This window comes from Spea bombifrons, chromosome 2, assembly GCF_027358695.1.
Source record: "Spea bombifrons isolate aSpeBom1 chromosome 2, aSpeBom1.2.pri, whole genome shotgun sequence".
NCBI lineage: Eukaryota > Metazoa > Chordata > Amphibia > Anura > Pelobatidae > Spea > Spea bombifrons.
In genome coordinates, this window is record NC_071088.1 from 11,659,112 (window position 1) to 11,682,929 (window position 23,818).

Genomic DNA, 23,818 nt, shown 5'->3' on the forward strand with positions numbered 1-23,818 from the left:
GCTATTATGCATTGCTGTATATAGTACAAATACTTTATTTTATGCTCAGTTAGAATTTGTTTCAGTGGGACTCCTCCTTTCATTATCTGTTTACAAGAGGGCAACAATACGTAAGGTATTATAGGTCTTGTTAGAAGTGATAAAAAAATAACAAAAAGTCCCATATATATTGGATTATAGTAACAAAATTAATGGCACGTATATCGTTAAGGTGAGGAAAACAAATTACCTTTCCGAATGAATATATTCTCATCGTTATGTTATTTGGGTAATAAGGCCATTAAAATGATCAGAATGTTTAAAACAACTTTTCAAATGTACCTGTGCATTTTAAAATCACTGAATCTACCTCAAGTTGGCAAGTAAATCATAGCAAATACAATTGCTTTTAAATTCATTTTGCATTTGTTCAGTTTACTATATATGTGTTCGAACAGCACAAATATAGATCAGGTAGTGTATCTTAGGGTATACTTGAAAAAATGATCAAATAGCGATTAGGTATACAAAAAGAGTGGTCTTATCACTGTTGAAAGCAATGTTTACACTTTAATACACAATAATGCTGACATTACCAGAAACACTGAAAACGCTTTAAAAGGATCAATCCAGAATCTGCTGATTTCTGGTGACCCCTTGTTGGCTAATTATACTAATTTTTGTAAAAAAATTCAAATGTGCTAATTTGCAAACAAAAACCAAAATAAAGTTATCAGAAAAATCAGAAATACTAACATATATAGATAGGTCTATTCACTATTAAACTAAATTGTCAGTCAAGTTAAGGGTTAAGTCAACTGGCCAGTCGACTCACTAATCTGTGAGATGTTTGCAAGGGCATGTGAGTGCCTGTGACTTTAGATTTTGCAAGTTACAGATAAGGGCATGTGAGTGCCTGATTTTGCAAGTTACAGATAAGGGCATGTGAGTTCAATGTGAACTTACTTTTCGTTGTCTGTATCCCACAAAATAACCCCCTGCTAGGGTAAAAAAAATTGAAATGGGTGAACCATGACGCCTATTAACCAATGGGGGGTTATGGTTGCCCCTAGTCTTCTCTATCCCTGTAAGGATTCGAGTGATGGGTAAGTAAATAATTCTTGGGGGTCCGGTCAAAATCTAAAAAAACACTATGGAAGGCACATCTGTGCCTCCCATCACTGCCCATCCTGTTCCCAGTTGGATGAGAGGGTTAAAATGTAGGTAATCATGTAGCTCCTGGAAATAACATCATATCACGGCACCCTGCAATGAAATATACAGAAAAAGCAAACAAATTAAATCTAATAACCATAAAAGGTATACACATTCAGATTCCCAGGTTGCTGCTAGAATAATAATGACAAAACAAAGCAATAATTAAGTGCATACCCAGCACATACCATTACAAAAACACCTATCTATATTATAATAAAATATATATAAGTATTGGGGATTCCGTCACACTATATGGCCATATATTGCTTAGTGTGCCACTTATAATTAAGGGAATTAGGTTCAGGTGTAATTGACTATCTCAGTTAGTATATGGCTTACATAGTAAGCATTAGCTATTCCTCCTATTTTGTCCTACTTTGTTATAGAATGTTAATATTTTTTAAGGAATGCTTATATATTTTTCAGGAGAGTACACGGTAAATCAATTAAAAATCAGATTTATTACAAATTCAAGTCATTACAATTTTCTGTTAAAGAGGAAATTTTACCACAATATATTGTGTTTGACATTTCCTCTATACTAAATGAGTTCTGAGATGTGTGTTTGCTGCCTTGGAGCAATTCTGTAGTTTTCAAATGCTTAGTGCAGAGTAAAAGAGCTATATCAGGTATTTTATTTGTATAAGGACAGAAAGAAGATTGCATTACACCATACAGAAAAGCAAATTTTGGACAACTCTGAAATCGTGTTTTGAACATGTAATGAAAGACCAGCAAAAAAGAAAGGTAAAAAATATACCTATTTAACTAGTGCTTAGTGATTTTTTTTTTAATGAATGTATATTTTATTTTTGTGTAGTGACACTTTAGATATTAAAAGACTGATTGAAATGTAAATAGCCTGGCACATACTATGCAAAGTATACTATATTTATATATGTATATTTTATCACTATTTTTATTAGGCTTCAGTGCCTCATTTTTCCCTGGCAAACATGACATGACATGAAATTGTAAATATTTATTTAATATAATATCTAATAAGTGTTGTAAGGTCACCTCACATGATCGCCACAAACAGTTTTTGCCCTTACCTAGTTAGGACATTTATATAATAGTCAAATAGGCAAATATATTGTAAATTCTGTCACATTACATGGCCATATATTGCTTAGTCTGCCAACACATCAAAATGGCAGACACATTTTGGTGAGTCCTATGTAATTTTAGGTTGCTATATTGCATGCCAAGGAGCTGAATCTGAGCTGAGACTAACCAAACCTGCCACATACAGTATATGCCTCATTAATGGTGTTCAGAGAATGGTTAAACATGCTTGAGAGTCTTAGTGGGTTAAAATTCAGTGCAGTCCCATTGACTCAACTCTTTGATAAACACATAGCCATGTCAAATCATGCCATATTAGCCAGCCAATTAGATGGGCTAAGCAATATATGGCCATATAATGTGATGGAATCAAATAATATAAAGCTAAGATTAAGCTACTCTAATAATTCAAAGTTAAGACACATGTTATATAAGTAATTATAAAGGATAAATATAGAGATGTGTCATTGTATTCTTATCAGGAGTCTGCTGGGCTGCCTAAAAAGAAACTGTATCCAAGTATCAATTATCCCTAGTATAGCTGTCTACCTGTCTTTAATCATATGGTCGTGGGAATATACAGTACCAAGAAGTTTAAAATGTGCACAGTATCAAGCACATGGGAGTCAGCTGTGAGTGACATAATTGTAGCTTGTGCCTCAAGAGTGGGACTGCTACATTTCAGTATAACAACCTAGAAAAAGAGGTATGCCGTGGCTTGTTCTGGTTTTAGATGAAAGAAAGAAAGAAAGAGAAATGTAAAAGATTCAGACGAAAATAGACATACAGTGTGTTAATTCTGGATAATTAATTTTAAATAATGACACAAGATTCTTATTCTTATTCTTTCTGTTTTATACACGCCACCGAGCATAGCGCAGATAAGGCTGATGCTTATCGTGTGTGCTTTATTTCACTTTCTGTAGTGTGTACAGTGGAGGTTGATTTCTTCCCCATTCATCATAAGCTTACTATATGCCAAATATAATTTTATATAATATGTGTATAACTCATATTTTAGAAACAAAGACAGAGCAGTCCAAAACTTGAGATATTGATTTTCTTCAAGGGAAAAATTGTACATTCCCATACCTCCCAACTGTCCCATTTTCCATAGGATGGTCCAGATTTTCGGACACTGTCCGACAGTCACGTCGAGCTGCCCCACTGAGTCACTGTTATGGCCATTTGGGGTCTTGAGCCTGTTAAGGAGATCATCTGATCTCCTCTGACTGGATGAAGGAGCTAAACCAATAGAAATGTACGCCGTTGCAGCACAGACTTCCATCACAGCTCCCAAGTGGCCATCTATAAAGCTGAGTGCTGTAAGGTCGACCTTCAGGTAAGACAGGCAGGCAGTCCCAACCTCAGCCCTTCCTCCAGTGCCACTGCCCCTTTGTCCCCTTCCCTTCTTGTGATTAACCATACCTCCAAAAAATGTGATGATAAAAGAAAAGAGCGAGTTGGGGACAATATATAGCCGAGATTAAAACTAATGAATTGTCCAAAACTAAGTTTCAAAGTGAATAATACAGGAGCATAGCTGTGGTCTGTAAACTCAATAGCAGAACCAACAACAATGTCCAGGAGACTAGCCTAGAGTCAGAACCAGAAGATCAGGTGTAGATCAGGTAGAAGCAGATATAGCTTAGGTAGTAGCAGGGCCAGGGGTCAGGAGTGTATACACGCTACTACTGAGTATGAGATAGCTGACAAGCTCTTGAGCAGCATGGGGCAATTAAATAGTCTGCTAATCAGCTTGCTGATGACACAACTGGTTCCAGGTTTGGGTCTGAACTAGGCTAAATTTAAATATACAGACTAAAGCCTGGAAGGTGACTTTGAGGCATAGCACCTGGCATGGAGCTCCAATAACCTGGATTGCAAATACTGGGTATATTTTATGTCTGGGGCAATGCATTACTACGTACAATTTAGGTGCATTTTTATTCACAACAAAACACTGTCTATATGAGTTTTACAGATACTTTGTATATTAATGTAATACAAGGTTAATCATTGGTTATTTGTTATTTAAATGTATTTAAAAATGTTATTTAAATGTATTTAAAAATCCATGGCGAATTACTCTTAACAAATCCTACCAGTAAAAATAACATTGGTGATGTTAAATGTGATAAAAATTAATTACATCTTTATTTATGTATTTTCTCACATAGCAATTTGTTTCTGATTACACTTCCTTTATTACGGATGCATTTCTTTTTTATTTCATGAAATACAGCGCTGCTATACATCAAATATGTTTATAATGGGATTATTGGTATTCATCATCAAATCAACCCAGATTTCTAGGTTATCTACTAAAGAACAATTGCCGGAATTGGCTATATAGTCATAATACGATGCATAGGATATTTTTCTAAAAATTGAATATGTTAATTTAAAGAAATGATATGACCATCACTCAGTGCACCATAGGGAACATTCATGGTAATAGATATCATTATTAAAACTGTTGATTAAATGCTACCTAGGAGACTGTGTTGAAAAAAGAATGCATTTTCTTTTTTGAGAAGGTGCGCAGACTAATGGATGATGAAATTCTCTGCACAGCGCTAAGTGCTTTTTGGCATATAGTTGGCATTTTGTCCTAACAATTTCGTACAATGAAGCTGAAGATGAAAAAAAATAAAATGTACCATACGTATAAGTGAATACAATTTGTCAATCTTCTAACACAAACATTATTCACACTAGACAAACTGCACAAAGAGCCCTAACCGTTAAATGATTTCACTAATGCACAGGAAAAGGTTTACTGACAACAATATTCTTGTACATATATTTAAGGTCACAAATCTGCAGGTGAGTATGAAATATGTTGTTATCATCATTATTTTGTAAACTCAATGATATTTGGGGCTCAATGTATTCTAAACACAATTTAAATATGTGTGGGTCAATAACCAGTTGATCCATACATTTCTTGTCCTATACTAGTAATATAGAAATGTTTTTTCTATTAGGGATGAATAAACTGCCACTAGAATTGTGCGTTACTTTGAACTTTACAGCAAAGATAACAGTGCTTTTATGTAAAATGTACCATTAACATGATAGTTTAAAACATACTCATTACATGTGAGAAGGAAATGTTGTACGCTTCTCCAAAAGTCTAGTGGAACAGGAAAAGGAAATCCAGAGAAGGGGTACAGCAAGTATGAAATCCTGAATACAGAAGTGAGAATAGAGAATAGGTAAACATGCTGGTCATCAGAGGAACAAAGAGGGCGGTTAGGGTTGTACTTGGGTAAGAGGGTAGAGATATAGGGGGATGCAGAGTTGTTAAGGGCTGTGTAGTTCAGGGCCAGAAGTTTGAATTTGATTCTGGAGGGTATGGGTAGCCAATGGAGTGATTGGCACAGTTGTGTAGCCGATGAGGAAAGGTGAGAAAGGGAGATTAATCTAGTTGCAGTGTTAAGTATGGATTGGAGCGGTGAAAGGCAGGGGAACGAAGACCAGCTAGTAAGGAGATGCAATAATCCGGACAGGATATCTCCAGGGACTGGAATAATATTGTGGTTGTTTCTTGAGTGAGAAATGGCCAAATCTGGGAGATGTTTTTCGGAAAATAAAATATGTTCTCATTTAACTTATGTGTAGTCCCAGCCACGTGGTTTCCAAAGCAAACTATATATCTTCCACCCTAACAAAAGCTTTTCTCTGTTGGAGTTTATTCTACGTGGACACCATCACTCATAGAAACATAGAATTTGACAGCAGGTAAAGACCACTTACTCTGCCCATTCTTTCTGACATAGAGACTCGGACCTTAATCAGACCCTAGTATTATCTTGGATTCAAGCTAGTTTTATGCCTGTCCCATGCACTCATACCTTACTATCAGTGGGCAATTTCTTTGTAACAATAATCAATGTGTCCCTGCTTGACACTCGAGATGACCACCCAGGTAAGTATTTGTCTACCTTCACCTCTTTGTTCTTTATCTAGAGACATTTTCTTTCCACTCAACATACGTTTTATACTACACATCTTCCAGTCTCCTCTCAAGTTTGCTTTTTTACCCCAGTTTGAAATAAAACCTCTTAATGAGCAAAATATTTTATTGGACAGTTTATCCTGCTACAGACTTTTTATCATCTGCAATGCTGCTTCTTTGAAATAGAATTCCAGACGCTGGCACGCGTAACTGCCCATTTGATATGACATTACTTGCCAGCACTCATCCCAGATTTTCTGCACTTAAATATTTAATGAAGAAACTACAATATGCATTCACCTGAATATTACATTTTAGGTTTACACATATTCTGTAGATATTTCCTGTTCAATGTTATAATCCTTAACATTTGGAGTATATTGCCTGTACATTTGCTTTCATGTCTCTACGAAACAATATTTAGACAGCTTTGTAGCCGTAGCTTTGTAGCCGTCTTACTGCAAACACAGATAGAGCTTTGACATTTGCCATTGGCCATGTTGGAATGTTACCACTTTGTCTCACAATGTGATAGATGAGGCAAGCAGAATTACTTACTTTTACAGACCATCTGTGATATGTTTTAATAGGTTGCCATATAATGCAATAAAATCATGTCCCGTGGCGTGAGGCCATAGAATCACAACATTTATGACATTTGTACAAAGAATGTTTTCATACAAATAAAAGAAACCCATTGGGTAAGGAAAATAAAGACAATACAAAACTGAGAATCTGGATTCAAATGGTTTGCTGCTTAGTACTTTCTGTTTCATTTTTTTTTAAGAAAGGAAAATAAAATTAAACAACAGGTATATATTTTTTGAGGTTGGCTTATATATAAATATTGCGTAATTATACTTTTAATCATCTGGCAGAGACATTCCACCATACATCTTGTTGCATTGCTGATCTACACCTGATGGCAATGTGTTGCGGTTGAAAAATATTCCTCTCACCAAAAAATTATACATTAGGCCCTGTCCCTCACTGCCTCTTGTCACACCCCTCAACACAGGTGTCCTTTTTGGACACCTGAACTGTTAAGGGACATGATAATGCATAGTCAACAAAGGGAGCTGAAATGCTAAACTTTTTCTGTTACTTCCTTACTGTAGGGGTGATAATTTTTTTTTATGGGAAATTCATTCCTGTACCATGTGTCGGTCTGCCATTGCCTGCCTAGGCACAGTGCCTTACTGCTGTTGCTCTTCTATTTCTTTTGATAATCTGAGGTGATCAATCATGTTTTAGTAAATATTGGGGGAAATTCAGTCATTCACCTTGTGGCTGGTTGTGTCTGTCTGTCAGAGCTTGCCCAGGCCCAGTGCCCTACTGCTGTTGTTCATTTATCTCCTCCCTTAGTCTGGGGAATCAATTATTTTAATTTGTTCTGATATTGGGGAAAATTCAGTCCTGTACCAAGTGTCTGTATATGTCTGTCAGTGCCTGCCCACGCTCAGTGCCCAATTGCTGACACTGCTGCATCTGGTCCTCTATCTTTTTCCTTACTCTGCGGGAATGTGTCTGTCTGGCCGTGCCCTGCCTCTGCTGTTTCTGCAGATCAATCTCCTTCCTTACTCTGAGGAATCAATTCTTTATTTTTTTCCAATTTTGAAGGAAATTCAGTCCTGTAACCGTGTCTGTCTGGATGTGTCTGTCTGCCAATGCCTGACCAGTGCCCTATTTCTGCTGCTGTTGCTGCTTTGTCATCTCCCTTACTCTGAGGACCCCATCAAAATGGTCCAATATTTAGTGAAATCCAGCCCCGTAGTATGTTGTTGGATGTGTATATCTCGTGGTGTAGTGCTGCTGTTGCTGGTTTTCCTGCAATTAAAACTCGAGTCTAGATCTTTTCCTTAACCTTGAGATGCTGCTACTCTAAGTGAAAGGTGAGTCCAGAAATTGTCAGAGACCCTCCCAGGCAGTCTCACACACACAAGGACTCAGGCAGTCTCTCACACAGATAGACTCAGGCAATCTCACACACACAAAGAGACTGAGGCAGTCTCACACACACACAGAGACTCAGGCAGTCTCACACACACACAGGCTCAGGCAGTCTCACACACAGAGAGACTCAGGCAGTCTCACACACACACAGGCTCAGGCAGTCTCACACACAGAGAGACTCAGGCAGTCTCACACACACACAGAGACTCAGGCAGTCTCACACACACACAGAGACTCAGGCAGTCTCACACACACAGAGTGACTGAGGCAGTCTCTCACACACACAGAGACTCAGGCAGTCTCACACACACAGGCTCAGGCAGTCTCACACACAGACAGACTCAGGCAGTCTCACACACACACACACACAGAGACTCAGGCAGTCTCACACACACACAGAGACTCAGGCAGTCTCACACACACACAGACTTAGGCAGTCTATCACAGACAGAGAAACTCAGGTAGTCTAACACACAGAGACTCAGGCAGTCACACACTCACACAGATACTCAGTCACACAGATGCAGGCAGTCACACACACACACAGAGACTCAGGCAGTCTCACACACACAGAGACTCAAGCAGTCACACACACACAGAAATTATGTTATAAATAAGCAAAATTTATTGTAAAAAAGGCACTTTGTCTAGTGTATATATATATATATATATATATATATATATATATATATATATGTGAAAAGCAGTTAATCAAAGTGTTCAATATAAGTCTGGATAAAGTATGTACTGGTGCTTTTCAGATTATTGATTGAGATTTTTTTTTATTTGACAAATGCTATTAATAAAAAATAATAAAGAGCCAGCCACTAAACATTTTTTTTTAAAATCTACTTTGTGGAAACAAGGTGAAAACCGCATGTACATCAAAAAACAATTTGACTCAAATTGGTATATGCCGTTAACACCTTTTTCCACAAAGGTTTGAAATTACGCTAAACCCCGATTATAGGCCGCACCCCCACTTTAAAGACTTAAAGTGTGGGGGAAGTGTGGCCTATAATAGGGTAATTAAGAAACGGTTCAGCAAACTTTACATTTTTAAAGAAAGGTTCACGCAAACCGGCAAGAACCAGCTGAATCCCACCACTGCATTGCCCCTTAAGGAAGCATGCAAAACATTCTCACACCTTTTTACAATAGCTTTAAAAAATATATTCCAATCCACTTTTCATTGCCTTCTGCTGTCTTGAATTGTTCCAGATAAGATAAAAAGCCAGCTACGTCCATTCTTAAATATCTTTTCATTGATAACTCCCCTGTCAATAAAATTGTAAATTCAAGGAAGCAGCAGCCATTATATGTTTAAAAAAAAAACATACTTTACACATCATAGCTACTATCAAACAATATTTTGGTGAGTTTCTCTTGAATCGATGAATATTGGTACATTTATACAATTCTGTTTATCTGCACAGTCTCATTTTATAATGGAATTTGACATCTAGGTAAACCATGATATGATATGTAATAGAAATAAAAAAAAATACAAAAAATACAAAAAGCCATACTGGTCACAGAAAGAGTAAGCACTCCAACTACTGAATTATCCTCGTTACTGAGATATTCTATCTGTTTGTGTTTGTTTTAACAATAGGGGGTAAGTAAAACAACTCTAAGATGTTTAAAACACTTATTAAGAAAAAAAGCAGAGTGACTAATTAAAATAATTAACATGTTAAGTCTAAATGAAGATTTAAATTACACTCTTGTTTTTAGACTCATCAGTGATTATTATAGTTCTGCTAATGAGATTTTGCACATGAAGAAATTAGCCCAGAAAGCTAATACTAAGGCGTAATTAATTACTAGTTTTACATTTTTATAATAGGGGAGAGGGGTGTTGTTTGTTTTATTATTAAAGTTCCAGCTAGAGTTACCATTAGTGGATGTTTTAAACACCCTAAAATTAGTCAGTAGTGTGCTAAAAAGGATAAGTTAAGTATACTCTTGTTATGTCATTGGTTGTCTACATATATGAAATGGAACAACATGACTTTTTAAGTATAATATAAAGCACATTATTTAAAGCGCTACCGTTTTCTGATACCCTTTTCCAAACCATTTGGTGAGATAAAAAAAAAGTCAAACCTGAAGAATTCCCACTTATGCTAATCTTGCATGAATAACATAGAATGTGTAACTTGCATTTAGGAATTTGTGGATGTCACAAGTGTAGAAATATTTCTAATTTATTTCATTCAAGATAGAACACCTTAACATGCTGCTGGAATATTTGAGTTATATATGCAATATGGTACAAACATCTGAGTTCACCATCACCAACTCTTTCTTTTGAAGAGTTGAAATAACTTTTGTGATCATGTCATGTTAGTGAAGCAAGTTGTCTTCCTGAGAGCTGAAAAAGTGCTGTAAAACAATACAGAGATTTCACAGTGAAATACCAGAAAAATGTCCAGTTTACTGATGAATCAAAATTGAAATTCAGTTCATGTGAGGACATAAGAGGCAAGCCACACCACAGTGTGCAAAACTGTGTAGGATTGTGTAGGAATATGTAATATTGTGTCGGAAATTTTCTGATACTTTGCCAGTTCTAGAGTTTGTGACTTCCACAAGATCATCCTAACTTTGACCAACAAGAATAATCATTCTATTCTGTAGATGCATGTAGACGCACCGGTGCGGGGAACTCTAATCTCTGACAGCCGGGGAAGGTCTGCGCGATGGACGCAGACAACCCCCGCTGCTAGCCACACCTCCTTCCGGCTGCAGCGTAAGTTGTCTACGCGAATCGCGTAGACATCTACATGCTGCCCCGGCTACACACCGGGGACTCAGAAGCACCGGTAAGTGGGGCGGGGGGGGGGGAGAGACAGGAGGATCCAGGTCCCCTGCAGCTGAGGGGGATCTGGATCTTTGTCGTCTCGTAGTCAGACCTATTTGAGGTCTGAGTATAAGACGACCTCGATTATAAGACGAGGGGTATTTTTCAGAGCATTTGCTCTTAAAAAACCCTCGTCTTATAATCGAGCAAATACGATACATATACACACACCCCTGCTCTCTTTCTCTCCCTCTCATAGCTCTTCCTTTCTAATAGTTCTTCATATCTCCCTCGCATAGCTCTTCCTTTCCTCCCTTACAGCTCTCTTTCCCTCTTTCACAGTTCTCTATCTCTCTCTCTCTCCCACAGCTCTCACGTTTCTGTCTTCACAGCTCACTCTCTCCCCTACCCTGCATTGAGCCTCTCGGTGCAAGCTGCCACACTTCTAAAAAATATTAAGGGTACATTCTCGTGTGCACATAACCAAAATACCTAATTTTCATATTACTGCTTGAAGCAGCCAATATGTGGCAGTCAACCATTTCACTTTCGGCACATGTGCAGTGGCAAAAGCTGTGAAATATGTTTATTGTGTATTTACATTTTTTGTATATTTTTTTTTTTGTATAAGCTGACTTACAATTTAAACTGACAATATAAGCTGATATTTTACAATTTCACATATCCCATATTCATTGGCTTATCTCAGGAGAACAAAATGCTGATGAATCAATTGGGCAATATGCATATTTTTTCATAGTATAGTAATTTATGTCTATACTGAGTAATTTCACACGGGAGAGATAGAAAGTTATATGGAGAATAATATTAAGCTTCATATTAATTTTGTATTTCATTATCGGAAGCTATGGTAGAGAATTCCCTCTTCCTCTATGAATAATATGTAAGCATCCTTATGGAAGGGAAAAGCATGAATTCATTTTGAAATAATTTATATATTCATTTTCTCTGAAAATATTCTTTGCAATCACCATATCATTCCCTTTGTAGAAAGATGTTTTTTTATATTCTTTCGTATTTTATTAAAATGGGTGAAGTGGGTGTCAAAAGCCATGCCACTTAGAACTGGCAGATTAATGAATACAAACATAAGACCTAACACATGTGATTAGTAATGTTTTATTTAGAACAAATACATTGGCAAAAATATAATACAAATAAGTAATCTCGTGTTCCAAAAGGAATAAGGTTAGAAAAAAATTAAACAGGCTCATTCTTTAACGATAAAATCCTACCATTAGTTTGGTATCAGAGATCGTACTATCACATGGGCAGAGTAGGTGTCTTCTGAAGACAATGACCATGAGGTTCTCTCCTATGTTAGCCATCAACTGCATACAAGAAGTAAGTGCAGAAGACATGGCTCAGCTGGGACAATAAAACCTTATGGCCAACCTTACTTTTGTATTGGCATAAAAACCCACGACAGAAACACCCAAACATGCTCTACATACTTACTAGATGCTCTGTAGTGTGGTCTTTATTTGGAAGGGTAACAATAATAACAGTAAGAGAAAGGCTGACATTACGTGGTCATGTGGTAGTATTGTCACAGCTCACACAGATAGTGTGAGCCACATTGAAGACAGGGCTCCATGCGAGGTAAAAGGGAGATAGAAGGAAAGCTGTGAGACAGGGTGGGAAATGTGCAAGCTGCACCGAAGATGGAAGATGGAAGATGGAAAGGTGTATGTATATGTTAGTGTATGGTGTTAACGTTAGTGAATGTGTTACCGTATAGTATTAGCATCATTGTGTTACTGCATGATGTTAGCATGAGTGTGTGCTTGTGATACTGTATGTTGTTAGAGTGTGTGTTATATATGATGGTAGTGTGTGTGTTAATATATAGTGTTAGTGTGTGCTAGAATATGATTGTGTGTTTGTTAATGTATGGTTATAGCATGAATAAATGTGTTCTCTACAACATGGAAAATAGACAAACTAGACTGGCCAAATTCTATGTTTCTATAGTGCTAGTGTATGGGTGAGGGAGTGTTAGCGCGAGTGTGTGTGTCAGTGTGTGTTTACTGTCCCAGATGTGAGCCTATTGTTAGTAAAAGAGAGTGGGAGAGAAAGATAAAGAGAGAGTGTGTGTGTATGTATGTTAGTGTGTGGATGTTGGTATATGGTGTAAGAGTGAGTTTGTGCGTTAGAACGTGTTTAGGGGTAAGAAATGCTGTTCCTAGGCACCACTGACCTTAGGCCCCTGGTTAGGAAAGCGTGATACTGTTTTGTATAGGAAATAATACTTTTGTATTGGGAGCAACAATCTGATCTTAACATTCGCAAATAAAATGTAATGAACTTTGTGGGTAAATGAGTTAAATATTGTTCCTTAGAATAATTTAATATTCCTCACTGCCTAAAAGATTGATCTAAAGTCAACTTAATAAGAGCATGAAACAATTTTCAGTTTTAATTAGCGAATATGTCAATTTTTTGCATACTTCTAACTGATGTGTCACAACAAAATATGTAATGACAGGTGCATCATTAGTGCCACTTTTAATTACCATTAATACTCCAATATTATAAATAATTGGATGCGGATAACAAATTCACTAGTTAAGAATCTAAGATCCTACAAATCTGTTTACATGTACAGTATCTTGATTGTGTGAATTAAATCATTGCAAGGGTGGACACACTTGCAAGAGTATATTATAGATAAATAGGTGAATATGTTGAAAAAAATATGAGTTTTCACACATATTGCACATATTTATGTTATTTAAAATAACTGCACTATTTTGGCTAAAATAATAAAATCAATATTTTATATCACATATTGTGCTTGTTATATAAATAATCTACAAAGTAAAACTTTATTTTATTTGTCATAAAACAGTATGTATTTAAATATTAACCCCTTAAGGACAATGGGCGGTCCCTGAACCCATTGAAAACAATGCATTTTGAGCCCGTACATGTATGGGCTTTGTCATTAAGGGGTTAAAATGCCCACACAGATGGAATATGTTTCAACAGAAAAAAAAGGCTATAAGTTTTTCTGTTTTTCTCCCATGTCAAGCAGTCGCGAATACCGTAGTTACATAATGCAATTGAGTTAATGGTCAGTCTGAAGACTAATTGATAGAGCAACTTGCCTTGTTGAAAGTCAATCGAGCGGAACCGTACTTTCACCCTACTTAAAATGTTGTATTCTCATCAAAATCTGGCTTTTTAAAAAAATCCCACTTCCCATTAAAACAATAACCTCTGCACATATTGTTACAGAATATATATCAGCATAAAAGCAATCAGTCGGTGAGAGCATTCACCTCTTTAACCCCACATGTTTATTTACAGTGAAAGGGACCTGTTGTACACAATACAAAAAAGGTTTGAGATGAACCCACCAAGGGTGGAAAGCCCCTTAATAGCCTGTCTTATGGTACACCCTCACTCAGGAGCATCTTCATTTTATTCTGTGTGTTGTAGGTTCTGCTCAGTGCATTCATCTGTCAGAGGTGAATGATGACCTTACTGTTATTAGATTTCATGTACTGGGGAATGAGTATTGAATGAGTAATGAACATGAAATGGCACTCGTATAAGACAGTTTACAGTTGTGCTCCAAAGTTTGCATACCCGGGCAGAAATGATGAAATGTTGGCATTGATTTTTTTTTTAAATATGACAAAGAAAACTGTTATGCAAAGAAACTGTCTTTTATTTGAGGCTAGTGATCAAATGAAGCCATTTATTATCACATAGTTGTTTGGCTCCTTTTTAAATCATAATGATAACAGATATCACCTGATCAAAAGTTTACATGCCCTTGAATGTTTAGCCTTGTTACAGAGACATGAGGTGACACACAGGTTAAAGGTTAATTTCCCACACCTGTGGCTTTTTAAATTGCAATTAGTGTCTGGCTATAAATAGTCGATGAGTTTGTCAGCTCTCATGTGGATGCACTGAGCAGGCCAGATACTGAGCCATGGCGAGCAGAAAAGAACTGTCAAAAGACCTGCGTAACAAGGTAATTAAACTTTATAAAGATGGAAAAGGATATAAAAAGATATCCAAAGCCTTGAAAATGCCAGTCAGTACTGTTCAATCACTTAAGAAATGGGAAAATTCGGGTATCTCTTGATACCAAGCCAAGGGTCAGGTAGACCAAGAAAGATTTCAGCCACAACTGCCAGAAGAATTGTTCTGGACACAAAGAAAAACCCACAGGTAACCTCCATGTTTTATGATTGTGTTTCATGGTTGTGTCATTCAGTTATAAGCGAAAATGAATCCCATGAGAAATAAAAGCTGAGGAACGCAGGACGTTTACAGGGTTAGAGCCTCAGTCCGCCGTGAAGTGTTTTGCTCAATTTAACAATATTAAAATAACTTTACTGACTTACCATGTTGTGTATGCCATCATTTTGGTCATTTAAGTGCATTTTTCATTTTTTTATGATTTATATTGATACAGCAGATACTTTAAGTATCAAAAACGTACTGAGCTCATATATATATATATATATATATATATATATATATATATATATATATACCGTATTGGCTCGAATATAGGCCGCACTTTTTCCCCCCACTTTAAGTCTTTAAAGTGGGGGTGCGGCCTATATTCGGGGTCTAGTGCCCGACCCCCGGGACATGCAGTCCCGGGCGCCGGGCAGGCAGCGGGGTTAGGATACAGATCCCCCGCAGCGGTGCAGGTGACCTGTATCCTACTGTCTGATACGCTCAGACAGCCTCCCCTGCCAGCACTTCCCACAGGGGGGGTCCCGGCACGGGAGGTTGTCTAAGCCCCCACCCACCCCACGGACTTACCGGAGCAGACTCCCCGGGTGTCTTGCGGGGCCGGCGGGAGACATCTACGCAATACGCGTATACAACTTCCGGTGCCGGCACATCCAGTGTGTAGATGTCCCCTGCCGGCCCCGCAAGACACCCGGGAGTCTGCTCCGGTAAGTCGGGGGGGGGGCAGAGGAGGACAGTGGTAGCATATCTCGGGGAGGGAGGACAGTAGTAGCATATCTCGAGGAGGGAGGACAGTGGTAGCATATCTCGGGGAGGGAGGACCGTGGCAGCATATCTCGGGGGGGGGGACAGAGTGGCAGCATGTTTTTTTGGTGCTTTTTTAAAGAAAAAAAACTTTTTCTTTAAAAAAGCACCAAACTTTTAGGGTGCGGCCTATATACGGGGGCGGCCTATATCCGAGCCAATACGGTATATATATATGGCTTATGCGAGTATCATTTCATATTCATTACTTTGTTACTCCAAAATTGTTCCATGATCCACATTTTGACAATGAAATGAGTAATAACATATTGGGGATGTCCTGTCCTACAATCCCAAACATAACTAGCCTCAGATAAACCTGCAGTTTTAGTTAGATATTCTATTTTTTTTAATGCTATCTTGTTTCTTATCTTGATTTGCAAAACAAAATAATCTTTCCGTACACAGAAAATGTACAATGGACGGGCATTATTTATTCAGCGAGAACAGGTAACAATCCCACATCCTTGAAACAAAGCAAGTAAACGTATTTAGTTGTACATACCTGACGGATCTCCCATCGAAGCGCTGACCCCAATACAGAAATAAAAAATACAATGTTTTCTCTAAATGTGAACAAACTAATGAGCTACACTTCAGGTGCTCAGATTCTTCTATTTAATATAAAGCTTGGTCAAGATAACAAAACTATTCAAACTTTATATTATAAGTTTACGTTTTAGCAATTTAATCTTAATTATACTGAGGATTTTTTTCCACAGGGATAAAAAAATTACCGAAGAATCAGCTGACGTGTTGGATCACCTACTGATATAATAGAATGTAATGTATTCCATGTCAATATAAGATTACCAGATGACATTTTGTTAAAAAAAAATACACTGTAATTGGAAATAATTTACTTTCCCTTGTGGAGTTATGTGTCGTTATCCATTTTATTAAAGTATAATGTCTCATTGACTCGAAATAATGATAAATTACCTAATGTCCTACCTCCCTGTGATCATTGAATCTACCTGACTTGTTAGATTCAATCTTTATAGAAACTACATGTAATTTTATAAAATTTCTCTTTTATTGATTTTTCGAGAGCAATGCATGCTTTTATTGATTGTTCAACTGAAAAATGTGGCACGCTTTGATAAAACTTGTTATAGCTTTTATTCTATTATACAGCACATTGAAAATACATATGTTGAATGGTTGAAGGTGTTTAATAGGTCGCATGCTTTAAATGTTTGTTGAAACCGCAGTTTTAGGTTTTTTTATTGTTTTTTTTATTTTTATAGAAAAATGACAGTATAGTTGCACTAATGGCTTTTGAAAATATACATTAAAACAGTGAAAGACATTATTATGTTTTCTGGAAACAGAGAAGAAAAAATGATAGAAACAACATTCTGATAGTAAGTGGCGGTAGTGTTAGATGGTCATGTACCATGCACCCTATGCTAACCAGTAATTGTATAGCCTGCTGTCATCTGAGACATATTGTATATGGGTTGTAGAAGATTTTTTTCAGTAATTTTATATTTTTAATATTAAAGGTTTCATTCCATTCATTTGTGGTCATACATTTTTTTACAGACTGTACTCTTTAGGTGTGAAGCATGGTAGGTAGGATTAATTTTGATCTTATTCTTTTTTTCATTGTGCTAATTCCTACTCCAATTTCTAATCAATTGCCAATTTGACCACACTCAATCATCTTTTTCAAGAAACAGTGTTGGATTAGTTAAATTATATATATATATATATATATATATATATATATATATATATATATATATATATATATATATATATATATATATATGTATAGTTTTGGTTAACCATTGTAGTGCTTGCGATATCTATACTTATACTATCAATACTAGATCAGATCACTCTAAAACTACACTTTTAATAAGATCTTTAAAAATCTCAACCAAAACACCAACGTATAATAAAGAGGTGCAAAGATAAGGAAAATAAAAATGTCAAGGTTTCTGAGGACCTCAAGTTTCTTCTGCTGGGAGTCTGTTTCACAAATCCACCAGAGAGTGAGAGACGTTTTGTGAGTTGCAGTTAAGGGCATGTGAGTTTCAACTTGCATGAAATTTAATACAACTTCCAAAGACTTACTAGCAACGTTATAAATATCCAAGTTGCTTTGCGAGTTGGAACATCTGAATACATGCAAAGAAACTCTGATCATGTCAGTTGATTGGACCATTAACTTGACTTTTTGTGAATTAACATAATGAAAGTCATATTCTAAAAAAATGCCAGTGTTGATGAAGGTAATGTGTTGAAAAATTTCAGGAAAATAGGTTACTTGTTCTTTTTAAAGTATATTAAAAACTGTTGTACAGAAAAATGTTAACACAACATATGGACCATATGGTTTATATGCTCTACTGATTTTTTGTTTCCAGTAGAGCCAATTTAATAACACTTTGCGATCGCAGTCCTACCCAGTTCCTTAGTCAGTGAACCTAAAACATTACCCTAATGCTATTAAATGCTAATCACAGCAGTTTCATATATACTGACTTTGTGTTAGGAAAATTGCCATTAATTCTGATTATGTTTAAATATTTTTATACTTTTTAATAAAATAATCAAATCGTTTTTAAGTCATTGAATTTAATATATTCAAATAATGAAATTATTTTATATAACTAGCCTCCAGAAAATGCAAGTTTAATGGATAGTTGTAATTAATAAAATAAAAGTTACTTTATGTCTGTGTATTAAAACTTATGGGAATTATTTCTACTTTCTTGCAGATTTTACACTCATCTCTGCAAAGCTTTTGGTAATCCAGCTATCAATATAATGATAGATTGAAAATTTACCGTAGTTATAATTTCTGAAAGTCTTATTTAGATGATAATGAAATCATTATGTTTTTGGTGCAAACCTCCCAACTCTCTAGTTTTTGGCACTTTGGCAGACAGTGAGGACTGTGGCCGGTAATATGAGAGGATCTTAAAGCGGAACACTGACATAAGATGTAATGTCTAGAAATGATCGCAAGTCAGCTGCAAAAAAATGTAAGTGGCCCCAACTCCAGCTATACCTATGCCGTCTACCCAAAGTGTGCCACATTGGGCACATAAAACATTGGAGGGATTCATAGTTGTCTGGACTACATAGCAAATAAAGGTGTCACAGTCTACCATTTGCCACTTACAAATCGCCATACCTCCTTGTGCAGCTGGCTACATCTATGGCAACCCAACTGCAACAATTACAACATTGATCAGAAGACAGAGGAATCCAAGAGAAGTATGAAATTCCGAATGCATTCCCATGAACACATTTACAGAAGCCATCACCTATAAGGTCTTCTTCACAATCAAAACTGCAATTTGGCGCATATGCATTCACTGTATATCCCGCCATAAAAAAATAAACAAGTTGCCCTTATTTCAAATGTGAAGGCCATAGCACGTTATGATGCATCATAACAATGCACCGTGACAACCCGTTTGAAATTTCCCTTAATTTCTCAAAACCTTTATATAGCAAAATAAACATTTATATAGTAAAATAAACATTCCAGTCCATTTGCAATCTCTGTAAACAATAGAAACGTTATACATCTTGCCTTACTAATAGTAACCCTTTAATATTGACATAGGCAAAATATTTTTGAGAGAGGAGTCTTTTACCAACAGCGGTATTCCTTACCTTAAATGATTTAAAAAAGGATTTTGAAGGTACAAAATCTACGCTCTGCATAGGCCCCTTCTTTAATGCCCTGTTCTCATAAAGGGATTTGTGTCCATTCCTATTATGCCCTCCTTTAGGTTCTTTTGCTGTTCCTGCCCCAACCATTAGCAGAATATACCTCCACTAATCATCTCGGCCCATTCATGCAGCCCCCTTTTCTTATTAAGGTTATCACCAAAAGGTTCATAAAATGCATATAACATATTTGTTTTATTTTCTTGCCCTCTATAAACTCATATTTTTTTTAAGAAGTTTTGACTTAGACCATCTAATTTCTGTAAACTTTTCTTTTACAAGTATCAAAATGATTGTTCATGCATTATAATAATAAATAGTACTAAGCTCTCTAAATATACCTGTCAGTGTACTGACATTGATGAGTATTTTAAGAGTTTATCTACCCGTTATAAACAGTTCTTGAGTGACTGTAATAACTACAGCTTCAAGATCTGTTCAAATATACATTAGGAGAAATAATAAAACAGATTTAGCACTTTTGATGTGTGTTATTGATGAAAGAAAACTTGAGATAAACATTTCACCCGTTCTACTCATAAATATTCAAGTATCTAAAAATCTTTTTTAAAAAAGTTATAATTGTATAATAAAATATGCAGAAGTTACTATTGAAAGTTCTTCAGAAATTATTAATATCTAGTCCCAATGGGCTTCTCAAATATAAACTTTTGGGGCCCTATCTGATAATGCCACAATATACACTGAACATTTCAGGAGTCCAGATTAGGACTCCTGTGTTGGGTAGTGTGACAAAAGGTGTGGAGGGGTAGGACTAGTTCTGGAAATAGGTGAGTAGGGCCATGGCCATCTTACCCAGTTGGCTACCTAGTGACACTAGCATCACAAGGTGCAACAGCTTGGATCTCTATTGCTTTTTCATCTCAGGTCAGTTAGGGTAAACCAGAGGATTTCCCCAACAAGCCCATGCTGCATACCGCCCAAAAAGGTAAGAAAATGGGGCAGCTATCTGGGACAGCAGGCAGTGACTAAAACTCTTGTGGAAACTGGAACTGTTGGGATGTATGTCGCAGGCCGAAAAACATCCCCCATATTTCTCCACCTCTCATTATGGGATTCAGTAGAGGAAAGGTGAAGGGCTAACTTCTCTGGATGCTCGAGGGATACCTATACTGATCAATTCAAGTGAGTCAGAAACAGTAAGTGGCTTCATCCAGGTGGGATGTGCCATAGTTAAATGCCGGTTCCCCTGTCTGAAGGTGAAAACACTAAAGGCCCAGAAAAGTGTTGCCATATTAAGAACATTCTCCGGCAAAAGTGGAGAATTCCCACATATTTAGAAATATACAGATATACTGTCTTTCCTTCAGGATTCTCTTGGTACATTGTATCTCTCCTTTAGCATTAGCTATAATATACAAGACTTTTTTTTTCCTTTTAACATAAAACTTTTTTGAATGTGTGTCTTTGTAGGTTTGGTTGAATTTTCAGTGACAGTGAGACAGACGGCCTAGGTTCTCTTTGTTCTAGACTATGCCAACACAAAAAAGATGTTTCTGTATCAGTTCCAGAATAATGGTCCAAAAGAAGTTTGTGACGTGGATTCCGGTGGACAGTCCCGCTGATGTTGGTGGGCGGTCCCGCTGATGTCAGGAGCATTCCCACTGACATCACTGGACATACCCACATTTAAAGGGGAAATGAGTGGGAACGTGGTATGTCAAGACCCCGCTCCCACAACCTGGAGAGTTCCCAGGTATGCTCATAAGTCTCAGATGCAATCATTACATATAAGACTAGTGAGGTCCTAAATGCTCATGTGACTCTATAGTTCTAGGAATGTCGGTCCATCAAAAGGTATCATCAAAAATCCTAGCTAAATATCTAAGAAATATATATATATATATATATCTATATATATATATATATATATATATATATATATATATATATATATATATAGATATATATATATATCAGATATCTAAGTATCTCTATATGTATTTATTCAAAATGATGTCAATAAGTGTTACAAAATGAAAAAAGCCCTTATATTTTCTTTGGCAACATTCTAGCCTATGTAGCATTATGTGTATTTGATCCTATTTTGTACATGGTTTCTTGAGAACAAAATGATTTTATACAATGTAGGGAAAAAAATCTCTTTTATAAGCACATAATTTAATAAATTGATGCTAATACAATATCCCTTCATGTGTGTCAGATATTATGTGAAAACTATATCAAATTATGAGGTTTGTACTTTTTAACATTGGTTGATAAACGATATTATTACTGTAGACAAAAGTGTTCTCAATTCATCATAAACTTAATTACAAAAATGTACACTGCATTTACATACCCTTTATTCATAGTGAAGGTCATTTAGCTGCCAGTTATTTCTATAAAAGCACTCTCTGTTGTTTAACTGTCAATTAACGTGAAAATGTCAATTACTCGATCCAGAACATGCACCAGACTAATTTGGCGTAGACGGAGAAGTTACGTGCGATGTTGTAAGGACACTTTAGAAAACATTAATTTTTCATCAACATCTGCCCTCTACCTCTTTATTTGTTAATTTCTCAATTGGTTTCCAATTGAAATTGGTTTAGAAATGTAGTAACCGGTGTCTTGTTAGATTGACACTGAAAAACAACTTGTGTTGGGGGAAGTGTCTGTACCAGGGATCAAGGATATCAACTGATCAAGCTGTAGACTCATGACATAGGCACTAAGAATACGGCTACTGATAACATACCAATAAGCACACAAAGACATTATTCTTTTGGAATGTGAAAAGGCCACAGCACTTTATTAACCCCTTAAGGACAATGGGCGTTCCCAAAACCCATTGAAAACAATGCATTTTGAGCCCGTACCTGTACGGGCTTTATCATTAAGGGGTTAATGTAGACAGACTGTGACACACAAATAACAAAGATAAAACTGGGACTGGCACACACTATACTCTGGCAGGGTGCCATTTGAATGTTTATATACGAAAAGAACAGTACCCCTTAAACATAAACAACTTAATACACATGCCGACAATTACCCCCAAGCCGTAAAGTCTCCAATAGCGAGGGGATCGGCTAACTCCAATTCCCCAGGGGCCCAGCCCATTAGGGAATGTTTAAACAAAATCACACATCCAAAACTGCCGCCTTTTGTCCTGCGTCCCCCCTCCAGTTTTCTGTTACTTTCTTTGTTCTTCGTGCTGACTGCTTCCGCTTGGCTGGAAACCCTTACAGGAAGAACTGAACACCACCTGATAAAATACAAAACACAGAAAAACACCGAAAACACAGAACAGACACCAACATGGGGAGGGAGGGAGGGAGACTTTCCTTCTAAAATTCAATACATTGTGATGCTGTGACGCTGTGTGTACTGTTTATATAATATCCCCTAAACACCTCAGATGCCAACACACCAATCAGTGAGGATGGGCTGCCCAGCAACAATACTAGTGTCCTCTAGCTGACCCCTCTGCCCTCTCATTCGCCTTTCTCAGGCCATGTCATGCCCTTTTCTGCCTAGCTGTCTCCAGGGCTCCCTTGATTGCCTTTTATCTTTCAGTGTAAAACTCTGCTTGATCACTTACCTGTAGCGGGCATCACTATCTAAATAAATTGTGAACATGGTGGCGCCAACTACGCCACTGAGGTTTCTAATATGTCAAGGTCCAACAACATTCAACGAAAAAAAGTTAAGCGGCATAGTTAAAGTGTCTAAAACATTATATTAAAAAACACATGTGAGATATTTGTAGTGGCCAAATATTTCCATGAGAAAACGTAGGTGAGATATGAGTTATAGTTATGGTAAGCAAAAGCTTTCATGAAAAAAAGGTACGTGGTGTTTGTAGTATCCATGGAAAAACAATGTAGTTATTTACCTATACCTTTCTAAATTTAAAGGTTATTGCAATAAACCAATGCGGATCATTAAATAGGAAAATTATAATTTTTTTTGGAGGGGGGTGCTGGGAATAGTTTCAGGTAAGGGCTGATTTCTCTTTCATATTAAACATGAATCATTCCGTTTTCAAATACAGTATTCTGCTAGATTTCTTGTCATGTCTTATAAGCTAAAATTCCAAGTGCAGGTATCATTAGTAC

The 23,818-nt window shown here is 36.7% G+C and overlaps 1 long non-coding RNA gene across 1 annotated transcript in view; it reads left to right on the forward strand.

Moving 5' to 3' along the window:
- The window catches only part of LOC128474484 (uncharacterized), a 175,870-nt gene that overhangs the window by 134,361 nt on the left and 17,691 nt on the right, over positions 1-23,818 (forward strand). The gene's annotated exons all lie outside the window — the stretch shown is intronic.